The following is a 7,234-nucleotide window of genomic DNA, read 5'->3' as shown; positions in this document are numbered from 1 at the left end:
TGGAAGTGGGGTGGGAAAGGCAGCTGTGTCTGTCAGATTGGTGCCACAAGGGGGCGCTGTTGGTCCGTATGTGAAACGACTGCTTTGCACTGCAGTCTCACAAATTGATTTTTTAAATTGCAGTAGCCCATACTATTTTATTGGTTATCATCGGTGAGAATACAGGTAGAGGAATAATTCACTATGTCTTTTGGGTAATTATTATTTGATATTTTTGGGTTATAGTCATAAGTGGTAAGGGGGCGGTCATGGGTTTAGGGTGGCAAGTCCTGACCTGCCAGGTTGGTGGTGGAGGGGGCAATTAACCAGTGCTCTACCCCGGGCTCCTCCATGACAGAAGTATCCTGAGTATGGTACCGTGCCACCACATGGCTCCCTTGGGGTGTCATATGGGAATATCCCCTTGCAAGGATCGGATGAGGCATAAATTGCAGTTTCGTTGTGAGCACTGCAGTCCTGTGGAGAGCTGTGTCAGAATGACGATAGGACTTTCCCAGCTGGGAAGATCACTATTAGAACATGCAGTGCTTTGGACATAAACAATCACATGGGGCCCTACTGCGAAAAGAAAGAAAACTAAAAAAAAATAATTAGTGTACTTAACCGTTAAGACACGCTGTTATAAATTTGCTGTTAGCAGAATGGCAACGACCAAGTCATAGTGCATTATTTACTAAAGACCCTGTGTTATGTTATAGAGTAGTGTAGTACCATGATAGTTACTGTAACTTTTCAATGTGCCACAGGCAGGCCCGCTGACAGGGGGGCAAAGGGGTATGTTGTCCCGGGCCCGGGGTGATAGGTGGCCCAGAATTGGGTCCCCATTACATTGTATGTATTGGGTAGGGGGCCCTTTCAGATGACTTTGTCCCGGGCCCAGCGAAAGCTGTCAGCGGCCCTGGCCACAGGAGGTAGCCAATGGCAAGCATTATGGGGCAACAGGCAGTATACGCTGATGTGGACTCTACACTCCTGCACAGAGCCGAAGTGCAACAATGTGCAGCCAGTGGTGTAGTCTACGTAGAACGCAGGTATACAGAGTTCACTTCAAAATGTCAGGGATTTCAGCATACCCACTTAAAATTGATTGATCCATTATGTAGAATAGCACAAATATAGGCCCCTATACAGTATACCCACTTCAAAAAAAGCTCAAATATACAGTATACCCACTAATAAAAAGTAGACTACACCCAGTGGTGTAGTCTACGTAGAACGCGGGTATACGGAGTATACCCACTTCTAAATTTCAGGGATTTCAGTATACCCACTTAAAATTGATTGATCCATTGTTTTGAATAGCAAAATTATATAGAGTATACCCACTTCAAAAAATGCTCAAATATACAGTATACCCACCATAAAAAAGTAGACTACACCACTGACTACACCACTGTGTGCAGCTGCTTCATGAGGGAGGAGGACTGACAGAGTGTTTTTGTTTGTGTGGTGCCAATCACGCAAAATATAGCCGTCTGATAACCAATAGGAATCATAAGAAGACCAGTGTGTGATAATTTATCCCCTTTAACTTGTATCCACAGTGCCTTGAGCAGAGCTTACTGTATGTCCAGGTGGTCGCTAGAGCAGTGCGTAGGGGGCCTAATGAGCCGTGGGTGGGCTGCTGAAGAGGCCCATTTTTTTCAAGTGCACAGTGTCCCTCCAGGGCTTGACATTAACTTTTTCAACCACTGGCCACTGTGGCTAGTGGTTTGCCCGAGTCACTAGCCATTCAGGTATTCCAGTAGTCACGGATTTTATATTGTTTTTCCTTCTTTATCATGATGGTGTACATCTAACCTTGGAAGATGAGGCGCTAAAACAAGATTAGAGTATAGCTTTCTACATGGAAGTATATCAAGCAAATAGAAACTGAGATACTGAGCTTTTTCTTGAACTTAAATACAAACCGTTGAAACACAAGGGGCAAACAATAGAATATAGGCTATGATGCGTATGTCATACCAAGGAATAAGCTGCCAGCCAAATTGGCTAGTGACACTGAAAGTATCACTAGCCACAGCCAAGTTTTACCAGCATTTGGCCGGTTGACTGGTGCCAGTTTCAAGCCCTGGTCCCGGAGCCCATATTAATTTATATTATATTATATTATATTATATTATATTATAGTATATTATATTATATTATATTATATTATTGGGATAATATAATAAAATATATAATATAATAGGCCTACCTATAGTATAGGCTAATATAATGCAATATAGGCCTAATATATATTTTATTATTATATAAATTATTGTTGTATTGTTGTAAGTATCCAGGTTGCCCGTGGAGCAGTACGTAGGGGGCCTGTAATGTGCGGTGGGTGGGCTGCTGAAGAGCACTTCAGCTACAGGGACGGAGTATGACTCCATGGGCCCCTGGGCCAGACAACAAGAAAGGCCCCCCTCCATGGACCCCTGGGCCAGACAACAAGAAAGGCCCCCCTCCCCCTCCATGGGCCCCTGGGCCAGACAACAAGAAAGGGCCCCCTCCATCCGTGTTGATAGTTTACAAAATGATTCAGGTTTTCATGTTGGGGGTTTTGGGAGTTGTTCTCTGATAACATTTGAAAATTCAGTTATTCAAAGTGTAATTTTAAAGCAATATGAGAATGGAAATATAGAGATTTGGCTTCAGAGCCCCCTTGACTCTTGGGTCCCTGGGCCTGGGCCCGGTAGGATGGATGCAGGCCTGTCACAACCAGGCAGGCAAACTAGGCAACTCCTTGAGGCCCCCAGATGAAAGGGCCCCCCCCTGCCCAACAGTTTGATGATAAAAAAAGGGGCCTCAAGTCCCTCGTTGCCTAGGGCCTCCTCAAATACTTTGAAATGACCCTGCATGTGGGTGAAGGTGCATCAGAGGCCACCCACATGCTTTCAAAGCAGTGACCTGTGATCCGGAGACCATCCCCCTAACCCAGCGTTTCTCAAACTTTTTCAGACCGAGGACCACTTTGCCTCCCCAATAATGTTCAGGGACTACCTGTCAACTGAATTCACAATTGAGGGGTGGTAATTTGACACTGCCAATTTCGATGCAGATCACTTCCTTTTTATTCACATTACATGCCTGTCTTGTTGTGGTGAAAATAAGACTTCAGCTACATTTAGCTTTGTAAGAATGTTACAATTATAGCCTACTGCTAGCTTGTCTAGGAAAAATAAAAATCCCCTCGCGGACCACCTGAGCTCTGTCGTGGACCACCAATGGTCCCCGGACCACACTTTGAGAATCACTGCCCTAACCATTAAGCCACAGCACAGCGGCCACATACCAGAGCTGCGGTACGGGAGGCCTCTCGGGTACGACTATGCAAACTTGGAGACCAATGGCATTTCACATCAGGGGCCACGACAGTAACCACCACGGTTACCACGGTTACCTGATACAGCACTGTCTCATTTCCCTGCTCTGTTTTTCTTTTTTTTAATCTCATGTGTCACCAACATTGTGCCCGCGGGCGCCAGGTAGCCCTCCAGGAGCTTCTGAGGTGCCCACCAAGGACGTTACTGTAATAAACAATGAAGACTACCAGATTTTAGTCACAGTTAATGCTTTTCTTGATTTAAATATGATATTATGTATTCTTTGCAACCTGTAAACAAATTATCATTCAATAATATTGTGATTTGAGAATGATGCCAAGACACCAGTAGAGGCTTTTGAACAAAAGGAGCCCTTGGGTAGCCCTCAGTAGCCCTCGGGTAGCCCTCAGTAGCCCTTGGTAGCCCTCAGTAGCCCTCGGTATCCCTCAGTAGCCCTTGGTAGCCCTCAGTAGCCCTCAGGGAGCTCTTAGTAGCCCTTGGTAGCCCTCAGTAGCCCTCAGTAGCCCTCAGTAGCCCTTGGTAGCCCTCAGTAGCCCTCGGGTAGCCCTTGGTAGCCCTCAGTAGCCCTTGGTAGCCCTCAGTAGCCCTTGGTAGCCCTCAGTAGCCCTCGGGTAGCCCTTGGTAGCCCTCAGTAGCCCTTGGTAGCCCTCAGTAGCCCTCAGTAGCCCTCAGTAGCCCTTGGTAGCCCTCAGTAGCCCTTGGTAGCCCTCAGTAGCCCTCGGGTAGCCCTTGGTAGCCATCAGACCTTGAAAGGTTGGGGACCCCTGTTCTATCTCATGCCACACCAGGACCAACAGGTACCTCAGATACTTGACTACTTGACTAATTTCACTAGATACAGATATTTAGGTGGCGGTGGTGGTGGGTGGCTCAGGTGTTTGAGGTGCCTTTCGGCAACCAGAGGGTTGCCGGTTCGAGCCCCGCTCTGCCTGACCCCACCGATGTGTTTGAGCAAGATACTTAACCCCACGTTGCTCCTGGTGCCACCGGTGCGTGAATGTAAATGTGAGTATGAATGTGATGCATACAATGTAAAGCGCTTTGAGCTCAAAAGAGCGAGATGGTGATATGTGAATGCAGTCCATTTAGCATTACCCTTGACATGATGCCACACCAGGACCAACAGGTACCTCAGATACTTGACTTGGACTACTTGAGTGATTTGACTAGATACACCAGTGTTTCTCAGCGGGGGCGCTACAGCCCCCCAGGGGCCGTTGGGGAGTCCTAGGGGGGCGTTGAGAAGTATGCAGCTGAGTGGGGGAGGGGCTCAATTCCCATTCGGGGAGTGTTAGTCTATTTTATTTTCCAATACTATGGAGGCCGTTGGAAGGCTTATGATGAGGTCAAGGGGGCATTGGGAGGCTTATGGTGAAGTCAAGGGGGCGTTGGCAGCATGGGTGCCGCGAGGGGGGGAAGGTGTTAGATTCTAAGGGCCCGGCTCTGACAGGGCCCCTGGAAGGATGTTGATGACATAATTTGTTATTTTGGGGGCCCAAAATTTGAATCTGTCATGGGGCCCTACATTTTTAGCGGCGCCCATGATTGGTAGGCTTATGGTGAGGTCAAGGGGGCATTGGAAGGCTTATGATGAGGTCAAGGGGGCGTCAAAAAATGTTGAGAACCACTGAGACACACCATCTTACACAGGGCCACTGACAGCTTTTGCCAGGCCCCAGACAAAGTCATCTGAAAGGGCCCCACCACCCAATACATACAATGTAATGAGGACCCACTATATACATTTGTTTTGTAATGTGTGCGATACTGTTTAATTTATCTTATACTGTAGAGTAGTTTGTCCAAATATGTTAGCCTGGAAAACCAGCGCCAACTGCTGGACGGCAAAATGTTTTGCCGGCATTTAGACATCCAATCCATTTAGGCTGGTTTATCAGGCTACAAATATGTCTGATGTGACAGTGATTTTTGTACCGAGGTTTCTGATTAGGCTACTCACTCAGTTCAGTTGTCAGGGGCTCTTGTAGGTTTGACCGGGCCCAAGATGAAGTCATCTGAACCTCCCACCTAATATGTGCAATGCAATGTAATGGGAACCCAATTCTGGGCCCCCTCTCTCCCTAGGCCTGGGACAACTGACCCCTTTGCGCCCCCACAACTAACTCTTTCGTTGTATTCCCTGCAGCTGTGTTTTAATCTACTGAATGAAATTACTTCACAACAGCCAATAAACTTAAAACACCAAAGTAATTTATTTTTAAAAAAACACAAAGATACAAAGAGACAAATGATTCCGACTGACACCTCTCCAAACAATGTAAAGAGCGTTTGATCATCACTGATTAAATAACACGTCGACACTGATAAAAAAAACAAACACACCACCCAGTTCAGCAGGAGAAACAAGAAGCAGGTTTAACACACAGAGCACATGGTCTAGACCACAACTCAACAATATCTTTATGACACTGAAAAAGGAATCCTTCAGCAATATCTGAAATGTAACTGCTGTTCGTATTAAATAATGGTGTTGTTCATATTAAATAATGTAGGCCTACTGTATGTCAAAATGAACAATGGAATGGTTCAGCGGAAAATATTAATGTGTGTTGCTCTGTCTTCATATCTTTTGAATGTCTTCATTCAAGCAAAGCATTTGTTCAACCAATGCTCTGCAAGTGGTAACTGTTCAATTCGAATCAATCTCTGCTATCAGTGTTCAGTGTTCATTGGTCAAATGTTTCTTATCCTCATTTTGCAAACATCATTGTGTCGTGATGATTCACACTTGAAAAACATCCCAATATTGTACAGAATCAATGCTTAGTGACTTTGGTCTTAGGAATAGCCTTACTCAGAATAAAGTGATGAATGGTCATAACATTTCAAATGTTTTTTGAGTATAGTGTACATGGAGTCCAATGTTAAAGTGGCCCAAAACAGCATTGCAGAAAAACACACAAAAAAACAAATCATTTCATAAGGAAATGTATTGTCCATCAATCAATATACTCGCACACACACAATACAATAAAATGGAACTATTTACATAAAAGCCTTTCATAAAAGTACTCAAGTCTAAAAAGACAAAAAAACGTAACATACTGCGATAAGTTCTGTATTGCTGTTTTTTTAATTGCAAAGAATTTTCATTATAAAGCATTTTGGAAAAAAGCTGAATACTTGAAGCAAGGTATCTACAAAGATCTCACACTTCATGGCTTTTCCATATTATCAAATCATCGACAAACAAAATGCGTCATCATACCTCGCATTCCCCCCCCCCCCCCCCCCCAAGTCTTTTTGGTATAGATTTGCTTCTGTATTGTTTGCACTAAAATGAACTTCATTGAACTCAATCCCTCCTCTGAACTGAGCCACCCAGAGGTTCTGACTCGGCCCCAGGCACGAGTCAAACTCTTTCAAGACAAAAGAAGAAAAGAAGAAGAATGGTTATAGTTACTTTGTGTTATTACTATTTTGTTGAGAGTTTTTTTTTGCTGTGTCCAGCACACCATGTTGAGGTTTTCTCCAGTCGTGATGTGACTGATCTAAACAGATCTTCCTGTATCTGCGTACCCTCTTCATTGGCCTTCTCCGGAATGTGTAAACACTCACAAACACTTTATGACAGAGATAGTCTCTGCCAATTACAAATAGTCCAAGTGTGACAGATATACATAGCCTATCAAACCCTTTACAAGATATTGAAATCCGCATCTGCATTTCACCAGTGGCACAGAGAGTATCATAGTAATATCGGTCCCAGCAAAACAGCGTACATTTTCAAAATGGCTTCCACGACTACATCAATGTAGGCCTACTACGTACAGATCAAAAAAGTGCAATTCCACTCAAGTTCAGTATAATAATAACAACAACCCCTCCTGGAGCAGTAAGGTTTTGCCCGTCTGCATCTGAGATGTTTCAGCGTTATATAT

The sequence above is a fragment of the Engraulis encrasicolus genome, chromosome 19 (assembly GCF_034702125.1).
Source record: "Engraulis encrasicolus isolate BLACKSEA-1 chromosome 19, IST_EnEncr_1.0, whole genome shotgun sequence".
Classification (NCBI taxonomy): domain Eukaryota; kingdom Metazoa; phylum Chordata; class Actinopteri; order Clupeiformes; family Engraulidae; genus Engraulis; species Engraulis encrasicolus.
The sequence above is the reverse complement of the archived record's forward strand: the minus strand, read 5'-3'. Positions refer to the sequence as shown.